The sequence below is a fragment of the Leptosomus discolor genome, chromosome 4 (genome assembly GCF_034619465.1).
Source record: "Leptosomus discolor isolate bLepDis1 chromosome 4, bLepDis1.hap2, whole genome shotgun sequence".
Taxonomy (NCBI): domain Eukaryota; kingdom Metazoa; phylum Chordata; class Aves; order Leptosomiformes; family Leptosomidae; genus Leptosomus; species Leptosomus discolor.
This window is the reverse complement of record NC_141394.1, coordinates 51,417,517-51,434,625: the sequence shown is the minus strand read 5'-3', so window position 1 is coordinate 51,434,625 and position 17,109 is coordinate 51,417,517. Positions and strand designations below refer to the sequence as shown.

General features: G+C 36.5%; 1 protein-coding gene across 1 annotated transcript in view; it reads right to left on the bottom strand.

Annotated features, from left to right (window-relative positions):
* The window catches only part of SGCZ (sarcoglycan zeta), a 228,132-nt gene that overhangs the window by 75,413 nt on the left and 135,610 nt on the right, over positions 1–17,109 (bottom strand). The window lies entirely within an intron of this gene.

Here is a 17,109-nt window from a genome sequence, read left to right as displayed (position 1 = left end):
CACTTTTCTCCTTGGATTCACCTGATATCACACTGTTCCTCCCTTGAAGCTTGCAGTAAGACCATGGGTACCTTAACACCTCCAGCAGTTTGCTAGCACGCACTTCTGCTTAGGTAAGTTTATCCAACACCAATAAGACATCCGACAGAAACAGACGGGGAAATGCCTTAGCTATGAATGAGTAAGGGCTAGGAAAATATTTCTGAAAATTATCACATACTCATTTTATTCTTAGATTCTTCCCTGGGCATCCATTATTGGTCACTCCTCGACTGAGCATATTAGATTAGATAGACTTTGCGTGTGTGTGACTTAATATATTGATTCTTCCTCTTGAAAGTTTTTTAAGAAGAGAAGGAAAGGTTTATTTTTACCTGAATGATACATCAGGTTTGCACTTACCTTGCAAACCTTTCCTTTGAATCTAGGGTTTTCCTCTGCAAGAAATAGGCTTCCCAGTTGTTTTCACTATGATTACTAACTTTAAAAGACACTCAGTTCCCTGGGAAGTCTGAAATTATTCTGAGCTAATTTCTAAGAGTTCAGGTGTTTTTAATCTCTCACTGGACCATGCTATGACCTCTCTAACATCCTGCCAATTAGCTCTGCATCACGGAATCTGGCAGATGAAAGTCACTATTTGGCTTGTCCATCTTTCTAGATAAAAAGCTATAATTATCAGTGAGACACTGTGTTCAATGTGACTGGTTTCAGCTAAACATGTGATGCAATCAAGGGAGCTTCTGGCAACAAAAGCAGCTGCTAAGGACCTTTTTCTCAACACTTGATTTGATTTCCACTTTCCTTATGGTCCTTTGAAGATCATTAGTCCAGGCAACTGCTGCTCTGGGAAAGGCAGCTATCCTGATAGACAGCTGCATGGCCAAAGTATATTTTTAAGGAGGCCTTTTCACTTTTGCTTAGTCAGTATTTGGAGAAGAGTCTTCTCAGAATAATCTCACCCTTAGCAAGGGAATGTGCTGCCATGCCTATTTTTGCCTGCTCAGATAACAGTTTGGTAACTTACACTTCCAAACACTGTTCAGTCTGATCTGAAGGTTTCTTTCCTTTCACCTTAGGAAAATACTTAACAAGATTCTCAGGCTAAATTCTGCCTCTCAGGTTTCTTGTGCTCAGGCTCTAATTGTAGATGAAGACCTTGGGTATCAAATTCTCGCGTACAGGATAATGAAAGATTAGGTGAGCCAAGCCTTCTTTCTTCTCATTTCCTTGTCTTATTTAAAAGATAAAAAGAGGGATGAAGAAGCTAGGAACTTAAATCTATATTCCTTAGTTCCTGGGTGTCAAATATAGAGCTGTGAGCTTAAATTCTGGACCAAAGAAAATCCAGTGGCAAAACTCTCATCAATTTAAGCAGTCCAGCGTTTTACCTACACTGTTTACCTGCACTTCTGTTTTCTGCAGGAAGTGGCTAAAGACAGAGGTTCAAGGTGTTCAAACGTAGTCTACTCAGAGGAGCTAGCAACTCAGAGAAGACTTAGCTGAAATTAGTGGAATTATAGATCTGTAAGATGAGTATAAAGTGAGATCAGTATCAGTCATATGAATGCAAATATATCTACAGTATTAAAATATCAGATAATTTTCTCTCTGGATCACTAGATCTGCTACTCTTTTGATGTGAACTTCAGCTTGCAATTTAATAGACTTGGTAGTCTACAAAATGCTGTACATTCAGATGTCAGAAGGGACATAGAAGTATGTCATCACACTATCTTCCTGGAAATTGGAAATTAAAAAAATATTTTTATGAATACATAAACATAACGAATAGGAAAAAAAATATTGGATGATTAAGCTCTCTAAATACTGTGGAAGTATTTGGTAGTAAACAAGATTTTTTCTGAAGTCAGACAAGCCTAGGAACAGGCATAGTTACCTGATAAAATTTTCTAGACTGATGTCACCTGACATAATAAAGTGTAAAGAAAACCCAGATTGGTATATTAGTAAATAATATATGTATATTTACTTAATGAAAAAGGCTTTAGGTTATACCTGAAAAACTACACATGAAAAAAGAGGCAAAGATCTATTACTTCTGTTGCTGACGTTATACAGAAGTATATCAGATCTTCCATTCAGAGGTGAACATAAAGAACATTTTCTCTTATATGTAATAAAGTAATGTAGTGGTATAAAACAAGTTCCATGTATTTCTGTAGCTCGGTGTTACGAATATCAGGAACAGACATACTCCATATCTAGAATATAGTCCTGTACATGCAGTGTACATACGTGTAAAAGTTATCATGAGCAACTCCAAGGAAGATCCTTGAAGAAGTTGTTCATCAACTTCTTAACACCGAGTTAATTTGAAAACATGAGAAAAAGAAATGAAAAGGCAGGTTGCTCTTGCCCATCCCAAACTTTCTCCCCCTGGAAAAGGCCATGCCATACTTGCAGCCCTAGTCCCCCGAGTTCAGAAGCTGCTCTCGCTGCCTGAAGTTGCGGTGTGGGACACTTGAACAGGGAATTTCCTGAGGTACAGGAAACAGACTACTTTCAGTATGGAAGAAAAGTAGTCTCTAAAATACTACAATCTGAAATCTATATTATGACATCTTCTTCCATAATAAACAGCACATTAAACAAACAAAAAAAAGGAACGAGAATGTTGACCTTTCTCTTCCCACTTTCTCTCATGGAAATTCAGAAATTACTCTAGTTCTTCATTTTGCATAACATACAATCATGGCTTCTTTCTGAATCCTTGTAATTCTAACTTGAACTGTAAGAATGCAGCTGGACATGAGCCAGCAAAGTGCACTTGCAGCCCAGAAAGCCAGTTGAATCCTGAGCTGCATCAAGAGAAGTGTGGCCAGCAGGTCGAGGGAGGCGATTCTCCCCCTCTATCCTGCTCTGGTAAGACTCCATCAGGAATACTGCATCCAGCTTTGGGGCCCCCAGCACAAGAAAGACATAGACCTGCTCGAAAGGGTCCAGAGGAGGGCCACGAAGATGATCAGGTGGCTGGAGCACCTCCCTTATGAGAACAGGCTGAGGGAGTTGGGGTTGTTCAGCCTGGAGAAGAGAAGGCTCTGGGGAGAACTTCTAGTGGCCTTTCAGTACTTCAAGGGGGCCTACAGGAAAGATGGGGAGGGACTCTTGATCAGGGAGGGTAGTGACAGGATGAGCGATAATGATCAGGTTTCAAACTGAAAGAGCGTAGATTCAGACTAGATACAAGGAAGAAATATTTTACAGTGGAGGTGTTGAAACACTGGAACAAGCTGCGAGAAAAGTGGTAGAAGCCCCAGCCCTGGCAACATTCAAGGCCAGGTTGAATGATACAGCTAAAGATGTCCCTACTCACTGCAGGGGGGTTGGAACTAGATGGCCTTTAAAGTGTGCTCTGAGATTACCTGTATTTGTTAATCATTTACAGGAATAGTTTCACATATACTGCAAAGCCAATGAAAAATCTTTAAGTGGAATAAGTCATACAGTTCGTGTAACCATTTTGTAAGTATTCTTTGTGTATCCCAATGGCAGACAGTTCCTTAGTGGAAAGCTGCTTTCATTCAGCTATACTGCCTATTTACAGGACAATAAAAAGGCTGCTTTGCAAACGTGAAAAAAACTAAAACAGCAAAGAATTTCAGAATGGGAGATTATGTCAGCTTTTTTTTTTTTTCCTGGAAATGATTTCTGAACTAATTTCTCTTAACCGGGAACATTTTTCAGCTGTGTGAAATAAAATACTGAATCTCATGTCTTGGAAAGGTCTCTATTTTTTTTAAGCTAAAGCTTTTAAAAGAAAACATCTGAGGCAAACGATTTTATTTGTGGAATACAACTTTCTGTGGTTTTCCCCCATCCATAATGAATTACATGTATCAGAGTAAGAACATTTCACTCCAAATACAATTTCTCCTGATTTGAATTCTGTTCTGAAGTATAGTCCTTTGTATCTGATGCATGACACATTGACACAGAAATGTCTTTGATGTTACTAATTTGTTAATAGTTTCTTAAGAAAACCAGATATAATTTTATATGAAGTGTAGTAGGCTATATACACACCTTCCTCTTAATACTTGAACTTTCTATTTCTGCACTGCTAGACAAAAGTGGTCTTCAGAAAAGAGGAAGTAAATGATTTGTGATGCCATTTCAAAAATTATACTGTAGATAACAAAAAGCAACATAGTAAGAACATTCTTACAGTTAACATAAATCTGTTAAGAATATTCTAACAACTAAAATATTGTAGATGGATGCTCTCAGGACCACGAGGGCACCGCCAGCCCTTACTGGCCCTGCCCAACCTCTCTGGGTCTTCCCCACCCCTGGGGGCCCAATTTCATTCCAGCCCCATTTGAACCCCTCCTGGTAGAGTTGTCCTGTTTGGCTTCCCTCACCCGTTAGGGAGCAGTCAGCCCTCACTGCTCCCTGACAGATAGGAGGACCTCAAGAACTAGCTGATGCTCATGGTACTGAATGAGATGACTCCTCTTACAAGCCCTGAAATGTTAAAACTTCAAGATTTTCAGTAGTGTATTAAAGGTAAACCAGGTGAACATGATGTTAATACAGTCACTTCTTATCTGAAACAGGTTTGCAGCTGGGATTCACGAAGGGAAAAATAAACAAATGGATTTAGGGGATATTTTCAAAAAGATTTCTTGAATCTGAATCCAGTTATAAGTACAATGGAAATTTAGGGAAAAAAACAGATTGGGTTTTTTTGGTCTAAAGATCACAGTGCAGTACTAATAAATGTCAACTTTTAATTTTGAAATTTTCAATACTGTAAGTATACAAGAGACCAATACATTGCTTTATAAAGTCATTTTACTAAAAAATATTCATAGCAAAACTCTCATTTTTTACAGATGGTTCAACTATTTTCAACATATTTTGGACAAATTTCATGCCTTTCGTACACTATTCAACTAGGCAATCCCAGCTAGTTAGCTGTTTTGAAGAGTATTTCCAAAATGCACCCTTTAAATTAGAAACAGTTTAAATGGAGCAATTTAATTCCAGTTAGTTTAATATAACATTAGTTTACTCTAAGTAAGTTGGTATACTGTATAATTAAATATAATCTCAGGCTTATGCTCAGAAGATAGTTAATTATGATAACACCACCCACTTTGACACCTTTAGGAATAGTAGCAATATGTATTCCATAGCTTATAGTGCAAGCACTAGCTCTTTTACAGTTTGATTCCTGTACTTGGGCAAGCACACCACTCCAGGTTTCCGGACCTCCACACAGTGTCATAGAGATGTAAAAAGGTAATGCAATAAGCAGGCAGGATTCTAGAACTGCCAACTCTGTTGGCAGTCTGTGAGAGGCTGTAAGGTTATATACTACTCTGTTACCTGAGCACGTATGGGCAGCTACTAAAGTTATGGCAGGATATTCCTTATAGAGCTATTTTAACAAACCTACTCTGATAAACTAATGACTGAATAATCACTGTATTTCCAAGGAACATTTACACTAAAAAAAAGGGCAAATACTAAAACTAGTGTTAGACTTTCATTTGCTGATATACTTACCATGGCCCTCCCCATATGCAACCACCCAGTGGCTGTGCATTGCAAGACTTTAACAGACAGGGAACAAGTTTCCCCACTGCTGCATAGCACCACAGTTTGTCTACTGCTTTAGAGGCTCATACTGTGGGTGACAGTGAACAAGCTGATCAACTGTGTCTAGTCAATGACCTGGACAGAAGCACCAAAAATGCATGAGTTATTTGACCACACCACAGCAACAAAAGGGGAACTGAAAGAAACAGAAAATACTCAGTCCTCTGGTCAGTCCAGCAGCACAAGTGAGTCAAAGAGCAACTAAGTAGTTTTGTAATAACTATATGGATGACTGCAGCCCAGGCAAATGAGGGACAAGTGTGAAGACTGCCTTGGAGGAATTAAGTGCAAAGAGTTTGGAAGGAGAATATGAAGGACACAGTGTCAGTCATGAGGGGTAGAAAGCAGATCAAAGAAGCTGGGAGCTCTCTCCATCCCCTCATGTGAAGTCATGAGGGGATAGAGAGAGAGTATTCCTTAGCTGTTTACCCATTTTCCAGAACCAGAACATCAGCATGTTTCTTAGTAACTTTCCTTGCAAATGGGGAAGTATTAATGCAGGTAGACCAAAAAGCTCTAGGGACTAAAAAGTACACATCCGTAAGGCTGAGAGTCTCAGAGCCAAACTGTCTATCATTATTATTAGCACTAAACAAACATGAAGGAACTTGAATAAAGAAAGATTTGGAAAAAACAGATCTCCAAATCCCAGCAATTGCTGTTGAGTACTTAAAAACCTTGAAGTCTCTGTTAAAATTTTTGGAAGCTTGTAAGAGCTTAGGACTGTCAAAACACAAATTGAAGAAAAATATTCTTCATCAGAAAATTCCCAAGTTATTCTTTCCAAGACTATTTCCAATATTCTTATTTATCAATGCAGCAGTGTGCTTCCCCCTCGTCCTCCACCTTCTGCCTAAAGCAATAACCACCAGTGGTGGATGCGATGGCTGCATCTGGTTGAAGTTGGACTCTGAAGAGATAGATAACACCACAACAGATAGGAGCTATAAATCTTGCTCAACAGTTAAGGGCTAGTTGAGCATGTGCCAACTGAAATACAGCTGGTACGCAAATGGGACTATAAGTCAGCCATCTTACTCACTAAATAGTGGACAGCCCCAGGGCCCGTTGAGCTAACCTGCATGTCAGCTGGCTGAATGCCAGGATCTCCTCTTGAGTAAGGATGCCACTCAAGGTTATTCCTTGAGGCTAAGAGAATCCTTATCGCACCAGTTACTCGGTAAGTGAATTGGGAATAAGCATGCTGAAACTTTGAAATCTTAGCTAGGTGGTACAAAGGACTGATCGCGCATACTTAACCCCTTAGACAAAAAAAAGTTGACCAAATCTGGGGCTAGGATTGCATCTAACCACACCTAGACTCCTCTCTGAGAAGAGGGTGTCCTTTCTGAACCTGACTCAACAGGAGGGTCTCCCTGACAGTTTTATCTGTCCCTGTTCTCTATGCAGTAAATAACCAATCCTTGATGGCAGTACCTTGCCATCGAATCTTGATAAACCAGTGTCACACTTATAATCAAACTTTGTTAAATCATTGGTTTATATCAATAAACATATTACTACTACTTAGGAGTGAAGTGTGTCACTCCATCTGTGACAATCAATATTCACCAATATTCATTATTTCCAAGAATATTCTCAAGAATCTTCCCAAGATGTCAGGACAGTAGTGTCCACAACGTAGAGGTACCTCAAATAGGGAGAAGTGACTAATTTATAGTCCAAGTTATTCTTGGACAATTCTGAGATGAGAAGAGTTAATGTAAGTATTGATCCAATTAAATTAGACACTTGACCTGTTTTCTATATTCCTGCATTCCCAAAAATAAAGTTTCACATTAGATTTTTGTGTTGCCACATTTTCAGTGAGATACAATCTCTATTGTTTCCAAATCAAGGAGGGAAATACACCTCATTTAATTGACTCACTAAAGAAATGAAAAGCTGTGGAAGACAGGTAAATAAAGCACAAGCAAATAGTTTGGAAAAAAATACACCCTAGTTGACATTGAAAGAAATATCATACTTGAGGGTATTCACAAGGTTCCAAGAAACATGCTTTCTACATAATTCCTGTTCATCAAAGGTTATTATTTCGGTTCCCAACCTCTGCTTTGTTTCTGTGTCAGCCTTCTGATATGCCAAAGGCAATCACAGATATCATCCAGTTTCATGACACAGCAAATCTGAACCCAAACACAGTTACATGTACGAAAGTAATATAGTTGTAGCCAACAAGAATCATAGACAGCACTCTGGAGAGTCACACAAACTGTTAAAGTTGCACAGTGATCATGGCTATAACCTCCAAATAGAAATAACTTCCTTGTTTTACTTCCTCATATAATGCACCATGAAATTTTTATTATGGTAGAATTCAGTCATGCATAGAAAAACTTAGTGATAAAGCAGAAACAGATACTTAAACAGCAGACAAAACATATGAGTTTTCTGGAATTGATTTAAACATCAAACAAAATTTCAAATGGACATTAGATATAAACCCCCCAGCTAAAAATAAAACAAATGTACTTGGAGGAAGCTTGTTAAATGCCCAAAGCTCACTCCTTAGTCATTAAGCTTGTGACACAGCAAGTAAAATTGTATATTACTGAGCTGCAAAGCCCCCAGAAAAGTTTAATGAGGACAAACATACAAACACAACACAAGTCTTAAAATCTGAAGTCAAAACATTAAGGATGCAATCACTGCACTCCTTTCAAACCATCATTTCTTGCAGTGTGTGTCTATCAGATATTGAATAGATTTTTGCCATTAAATTTAAGACCAACAGTAATCTAACAGTCCGTTATAAAATTTTAAATCTTGGAAAGCAGTCAGTTCCTGTTTGTGTGCAGGTGTCAACCACAATATACTATTACAGTGAAACAAGACAGTGTTTCTCATGCCTCTAAGTTAAAGTGCTAAAACTTAAAATAAAGCAACAATTAACTCTAGGAATAGGTTGAAGACGGTACAGGAAAATTTATACAAATTTAAGTATATTCACACATTTAAGCGTAATTTCCCACCATTCCCTATTGAGGGAGCATTTCTCTACAGAATTTGAATTGCATTTATTTTAAACTCACTAGTTGAGAGGAAAAAGCCCCAAACCCAACATGCTGTAGTCAGTGATCTGATAATCTGAATATATGTAATCTTTTACCAGATTCCTATTTCCCAAGATTTCTATGACAGAGAAAAGTGTGTTAACCCCTGTTAACTTGATGCACATCAGGAAAGATCCATCAGTTTTACATGCTGATAAACGAAAAAATGAAAAAATAGCCAGAATAAACTTATTATATTATGTTTACCTAATCCTATGGAAAATTTGACATAGAAATTCTGAAAAATGTGAACTCTCCAGCATATCAATAGGTTCTGGGTTCCACTGTTGTGTCACCTTGCAGACATCCAGGAAAGGACTACATGGAAACAATATTTCCACCACCAGGTTTTTTTCACTATGATTTCTATGACAGATCTTTTCAAATTCTAAAGATGAAAAAGGATAAACAAATTCTAGAGGAAGGTTAAGGTACAAAATAGAATTTCAGACAAACTCTAGCAGAAGTCTGGAATGAACAGTATAGCAGCAAAGAAAGACTTGCTAATAATAAAAAATATTAAAAAGTCTACTTAATGTATATTAAAATTAATATGTTAAAGACAAAAAAAAGACAAAAGAAAGGGAAGACTAGTCGTTAACTTTAAACATGTTTAGCTAGAAGGTTTATTTTAGGTGAATATTAAAAATTCTTTTAGAGAAAGTTAAGGTGGGGGCAACCTATGTGGTTAAATGACACCATAGTATCAGCAGCAGCTTCAAGAGCAAAATCCTGAAATGGTTATCTGTATTTTTCATTTCTTCATGTAGCTATTTTAGTTTCTACAATGCTGATATTTCCTGATAAGCCTTCCTTCAAGAAGAATCACTCACTGCTGGATCCTAATTACCTTGGCAATGCTTTCTGCATTGCTAGTTCTCTCTACTGTTCCTGCATTAAATAACCAGAAACACACTTATCTCAAAGGAACTCTGAAACTTCCTACCAAAAAGAAGTTATATTATTATTATTATTTTTACTTTACTGAGCCTTCCCCTGCATGCGCTCGTTGTTTATTATGTCAATTGTTAGATGCTTTCAGATTTCTTTACTGCACTTGCTTCATGCAAGCACTATCAATTCCATGGATGTTTAGCATAAGGTATAATGAGGCTTTGATCAAGGCACCAAAAAGAATGAGATTAAGAATGGCAATTACAGGAATTACAGATAATCCACTAATTATATTTAGTAATGCCTATTATGAAAAGTATACTTCAAATTTTCAGAAAACATCTTTGTCATAGCCCAGGGCTGAGGACTTCAACATTTATGGCAAAGGTCTCAGTATGCATTTTATCAGCTGCTAAGCACAGTAATTCAGTCAAAAAATGTATTTGCAGCATTTCTTTCATGAAAGTAACATCTGTGGTGTTATTGAGAAAATTCACTTTTGTCTGTCTAGCTAGAAGAATCACATAACTTTCCACACACTCTGGCTTTAAGAGAGCAGGAGAAGCTAATTTTTAACTCTTCTATTTTATTTATGGAACCATGACTTACACCTTTCCATACTCCCTGAAGTCAGTCCCAGTCTTCTTTTTAGGAAGTATTATTACAGAATATTATAGAAGTATTTGGGTCCAAGAAGTCTCCTAACTTTTCATAAGAAAGCATTAGTCACATTATTTCTTATCCTTTTCTCCTCTTGGTCATTAAGCTTCCCTAGGTGATACTGCACCTGTAAAACCTCTTCTTCCTCCTCCTTTCTCCACTACACAACATTCCTAATTCTATGATTAGAGCTGCTCTCAATTTCCCAAGGGAAATGACATCTGCTGGCAACTTTTCTTCCCACTCAAGAGAGGAGAGTGTGGCTATCTCATATTAAGAGACAACAATTAAATCCCCTATTAATAAAGATTGTTCACACAAAAAGGAATTAAGATGCCTCTTACCTATTCGGTTAGTACAGTCTCCTCAGTTTTTGAACAGGTATGTGAACAGCTACTAAGTAAGACAGAATAGTCTTTGCTTTCCAGTTCTCCAGGCAGAACCACTACAAGGTCTTGTGCTGAATTATTATTTTTAATAAAGTATATATGTTTTATCACCATAAATTATGAAGAATCTATAAAAACCCCTACATTATCATGAACACTTCAGGTAGAAGAGAGTATTTCAAGATTAAAAAAAACAAACACCCCCTACACATCATGCCTTCACCTTTAATTCTGACATACCAACAGCTAGAAAGTGACCTTGAAAAGTATTACCTCAGGTTTTGCTGTCACACGTTCTTGCAAAACAGTTAATAAGAAGCTTTGCCATTAGCATGACACAAACTTGGCCAGTATCTGAGCTCAGAATTTGTTTCATGTCTCCTCTAAAACATGTCATCTCTGGAAAGGAGATATTCATCCCCACCTTTATTGTAGGATATTACTTAGAGGTTTAATAAATTGCCTTTCTCTTAGAAAATTTGCTTTGAGACTTGCCAATCACGGACTTAAACAAGTCGCCAGCCCTGAAGGTCAAAATTGAGGAAATAAAATTCTGTAGGGAGGATTATCATTCAGGGGAAGAGACAGCACATGCCCCCTCAGGGAAGTGTGTTATTTTTCAGTGGGAACAGCACTGGTGTCAACTTTGCAGTTGTAGATAATTGCCACCTTTTAATAACACAGATCTTTTCCAAAGGATATAATTAACAATTTGCCTTTCTCTTCTGCTTTGTTTCAGTAACTGGCTACCTTTTCCATACCAAACACTTTTCTACTGCAGATATTAAAATATTGAAGAAAACTTGCCTCCACTGACAGAGATTACAACAAATACAGTGCCGTGACTTTGCAGTTTTTCACAGACGACATTTAGATTAAAACAGCATGAGAAATGCCACGGACCTGGATCACTTGTGCAACCTACAGAATTAATAAGTACAGTTCTTAAGACTGAATTTCTTTTAAATTCAGGATCAAAGAGCAATATGGGAAATTAAAAGTGGTTGTATTTCCTTAGAAACAGTGTTAAACTGCGCAAAAGATCTCATTCAGGCTTGCATTAGTGTTTGAGTACTTCTCATACTTCTGCATATGGAAAAAATGCAGATGGCATATCAAAAAATTAAGAATTCGTTCTGCATTTTCTTCTTCCTTACTGGCACAATACAGGGTTTAATATTTTATGTTGTGTTTCTGGCAACTAGTCAAGCTCTCCTAAATGTACAGGCATGATCAAACCATTCCAGGTAATTCTGTATCGGAATATTACAGTGTCAGTACAAACCATTATTGTGTGTGATTATAATTAAGTTTCCATTATAGCCTTAATAATATTCTTCTACAACCTTATTAAAATCTCTGTAAAATATTTCCAGTGCACCTCAGTTATTGCCAGTGAAACTTTAGACTCTATTTTTTTTTTTCCCCCATGTTTATCCTAAAGGGCAGTGAAAAAAGTTCTGGTTTGTGTTTTGAGCTCTGACTTTTGAACAAAGGAAATTAAAAAAATTTAGACTTGGTTCATGCTTCTCACAGAATGCTTACTCTAAAGAATAAAGTCTTTGGTTTAGAACTGTCAAAGTGTTTGAATATAGGAAAATTATACTAAAGTTGTCCAAAGGTACTCTAAAAGATGTATAAGAAACATTATAATAAATTAAATTATGTAACTGGATTTTTTCCTCGAAGTTCTTCAAGACCCTAAGACGACTGTCTATTAACTTCTTTCTTCCTTGAATCTTGTCAGCTCTTCCAGGATTCTGGAGCTTTATGTTCATTAAAAAACAGTGTGACTTTAAACATTTTATCCTTACACTCAATCCTACAATTGAAATAAAATCAAGAAAATTTTTCATGAGAACTCAGTTGATATAGAACAAAGTGAAGACATTGTTCAGTCTACTAATTCACATTTTAATAAATATCAAAATTAATACAATTCCTACTCTTAGTTTTGTAATTAAATCAATGTATCTTCCTATTTGATCCTAAAATGCAATGAAAAGAATTTACTAGTTTGTCACATATTCGGTTTTAAATATGTTAATCTGCTTTTAGCACTTAAACAAACAAACAAATCTATCAGCTGATTTACATTCTCAAAGCTAATTACACCAAGTGCCCTCAGACAAAACCTTTCCTCCTAGTAACAGACTTTCATAAAATATTTAGTATAGGAAAGTGGCTTAGTGACTCTTTTTAACAAAGATTACTGATGGGAATGACAATTCTCAAGAATTTTAAGGACAAAATATTCTCAAAGGAAGCTGCTATAGAGATAATAATAAGGTTTGAAGTAGTACCCAGAAGCTTAAAGTTCATTAAAAATGTTAAAAAATTGGACTGAAAATGGTACAGACTTTTTTTTATTTATTCAGCTGCAAAAAAATCAAAATAACAAAGGAAACAAAACCAGAAAGACATGCCCTCAGAACTGAAATAAAAGCCATATGCTGCACATCTCCCTGCACTGGTTTCAATGGTGTAAGACAGCATTTTCAGCTTCTCCAAGCCCAAATAACAATGAAAGGAATAGTGTTTTATCTTCTCTCAGGATGCAGTTTTGCGTTATCTTTTCCTTCTCAGCAAAGAAAAAGCCTACATTAGTTCTACCTCTAGCCTTCATACCATCACTCATATGATCTAGCTCATCAAAGCAAAAAAACAGACAATAAGAAAAAAAAAAAGTTGAAATTGTTTACTTAGATAATTTCGTTGTTTTCTAAAATACAGTTTGCCTAATACCATTGAACTTACAGGAGGAAGAAGGAAGTCCTGCAGTAAAGGATAGAGTTGACCAACAAGGAGCAGCAAAGAGCAGAGGCTTCGTAAACTATGTCTGAGAATAGAGAAATATTTCTGTGCCGAAGTATCTAACATGTAACCATGCTGTAAATCTTCCAATATTTACAGTGTTTCTGTCCAAGTGATTTATGGTAAAGCGGGAGAAACTAGATCAGAACCTTTCTTTGTTCGGAATGTGACTGTGCATTCGTAACATTTATTGAGGATTTAAACCAACTTCAGATAGTAAGTATTCAACGTAGAAGAGACCAACAAGAATTGATTTAAAGAATGCCAGTTTTCCTTCAGATAACAACGTACAACTTTAAGCCAGTAATAATTCTGTGATTTGGTGTTTTTATATAACATTTATAGTTAAGTTCTTACAGACCATATAAAATCCAATTTTGTGAAAAAAAAAAAAAAAAACAAAACCTAGTGAACTGTAAGCATAGTCTTTACAAGGCAAAACTGTCCTGTCAGTAAAACTCAGTCCTGTTGGACTCTAATATGTTTGTAATTGCCTCTTAATTGGTAACTGTCTGTGTGATAATTCCTCCCCTGAAAAGCACATTTCTTTTGTTTTTAGTTTATCCATTTTGCCATGAGGATTATGCAAATGGTTAGCAGCCCTAGTACATGAGATTGTCAGGCAAAAAAAACGAAAAGCCATTTAAAGTCAAGTTTTTAGCTGATTCTCACTCTACAGTTAAATACTCTTTCTTGTAAAAAATTTATGAAACTTCTTTTTGGAACAACTGGTTTGCCATCACTCGCAAAGTTTAACATGTTTAAAAAGGATCCTAGATAACTGACACATATATAGCATTTCAAATTTTCTTTTAATCATCCTTGCTGTTGTATTGTGTCAATGCCACGGGAGTGGGGGAGGAAGGTTAAGTGCATTATTTCAAGAATACAAGAAAATGGTCTCTGTTTAAATGTCAATCTAAAAATAAATTTCAGTTAATTTTATCTGTATTTCTTAACCTACGACCTTTAAGTAAGAAAATATAAAATTGTTCAGTTTTCATCCTCTGAAAATGCTATATTTATACTATATTTTGAATTTATTAATTTTTTACCAAGGGTGGTAACATTTCAGTGAGTGATGGAAGATAGCCTTTTATGTATAGATGATATAATGGATGGATCAGCTTGGACCAGGAGGCCTTTGAATGAAAACATATATAATCATGCATATATCTTGAAAATTATTTTGGTTCCTCTAATAGCCTGACAATAAAACTACACAATATACTCCAATATGATCTTGATACCTTGAAATGTTTTCTTCATATCTCTTATTCAGTAACTTCAGCCAGTGTGCTGGCAATTAAGAAATGCAATGTTTCATCTATCTATAATAATAATTACAAAAAACCCAATTTTTTAAAAGGTAGAACCATGCACCAGATGTGGGAAAACACACCAGAATCAGTTTTGCTTCATCTTGCTAATATTACCTAGTGGATTTTTTTTTTTTTTTTGAACCAATACAAGCACAAAAACCATGATGAAACACAGTTGCATTTCACAATTTCCTGAGCTTGATTTCATTTAGTTTCCTGCACAGCCATTAACAAATAGTCCTACATCAGCCACAGGCTTTGAATGATAGTCATCTATCAGTTACTCATTTGAGGGTCTATCATAAAACCGTATTTTAACAGTGTGCTCTTTCTAGGTCAGCACTTCTGAAGTGTCAAATATCTAAGGGAAAAGGAAGAAGTCTAGGTGGGAACAATTCTACCCTGAGCCAGTGTTCATGTACCTTATTGTGAGAAAAGCTCAAGCGAAATTTTTAAAATAGAACACAAAAGGCAAGGAAAAAAAATGTAACCATAACCAACAATATCATCCATACTTTCATGCCTCATAAGTTACACAAAATGAATTCTAGCAGTAGAAGTACAAGAACACTAGTCAAAGGTTACGTAAAGGGAAACAGAAATTGTCAAAACCTATGATATTCCTACTCTGTTATATAAGACAGGGTTCCATACTGATTTCATTTTGACACAAAATCAGGAAGGAAACATTCAGTTTCACTATATTGATCGCAATTTTTTTTTAGATGCTATTTTGATAAAAAGATAAAAAACAACCCATTTCAAAACCAGGAAGGCTGCATTTTCCAAATACCATCATGCCAACAAAAGGTTGCCCAAATAGAAAATTCCAAGTAGTCAAAATAAAAAGAAATTAAATGTTCTCCCACATAATTTTCTCTCCAGTTGCTTTGATATGATGCTCCTTTTAAAAGCCCCAGCTAATTCCTAAACAAACTGTCAGTGACAGAGTTACAGCTTTTAATCTTGCCATCTCTCAGCATCGCTTTGGGAGTATGAACCCTTTTTATGTCATGTATACACAATAAGGCAGGTGTTATACATGGCAGGCCTCACAGCCTTGGCTCATTTTCCAAGGAATCATTAAAAGCAGTCACTTTTTCCCTGGCCCAGGCATCTGGATTTCCTACTGCTGAAGAGTGAGCAAGGAGGGACAGATGCAGTTCATCTGGCTTTCATGCCAGTGTGAAGTCAAGAATGGAGAAGACCAAGACCCAAGACCTGGGAAGCACTCCGAGTCCCAGAACACATTTGTCTATCAGCTTTTTCTCCTGACAAGCTGAACTGCAAGGTTGCACTGCGCATTTCAATTTTGGCAGGTTTCCAAATTTGTTTCAGACTCCCATGAAATTTCTTCCCCATTTGACTCTAAAGGAAGCATGATTTATACAACTTGGCACCTTTTTCACAGGGGTTCTGAAAAAGACTAAATACATCAAATACTCTGTCAATTTTTACCCCCTTAATCATTCTTTCCGGTGACTAAGCTACCAATTCCCAAGAAGTGGATGAAGATCTCGCCAAGGGACTTCATCATTAAGTCCTTTATGGTCATGGAAGTCCCCTTCTCCTTAGCCAAAAATGATGCATTGTCTAAGGTGATTTTCTCCATTTCATTCAGCATTTAAACCAAAGATCTCTGCCACTAGCTCAGCATCAACGCTTAGGATATGCTATGTCAAAGTAAGGGTAAAGAAGCAAAAAACAAATTCATATTCATGCTCCAGATGAAGTTTGCTGGAAGAGTGACAGAACAGAGTACTGACTCTCAAAGGATATCCACAACACAAATATATTTCCCACGTTGTAACTTCTGTGTAAAAAAAAAAAAAAAAATTGAAGGTTTTTTCTGACATCACTTTCATGTTTTTTCACTAACTGAGGTCCTATACTCAAAAGAATTCACTCCCAGTTTTGCCAGGACCTAACACAGATTTTATTAGATACTCATGCAAGACGCTTAATCTGAGATGATTTTGAAACAGATTTCCACAGGAGAAAAGGATTGAAATCTAATTCATGTAGGCAGTTTACCTTCTTCTGCACAACTGTCTTGCATCAATTGTTTCAGCCATTGCTTTAACTTTGTAAGATGATGACAAATGCCACAGTTTCCTTTTAAGGTTGAAATATCTCTGTCTTATTGTCTCATATCTTCTTTTCCCTAATGTGTTCTATAATAAGTCTATCAGTACTCTTTCATCAACGTAGATCTATTTGGAGTCATTCAAGTTCTACCATATTACCTGGAGGCTCTTCTAAAGCCATAACTCAGAGGACTGATTGAATTAGGGGTAACCTTTCTTCAAGTGTTATAGTAGAACGATT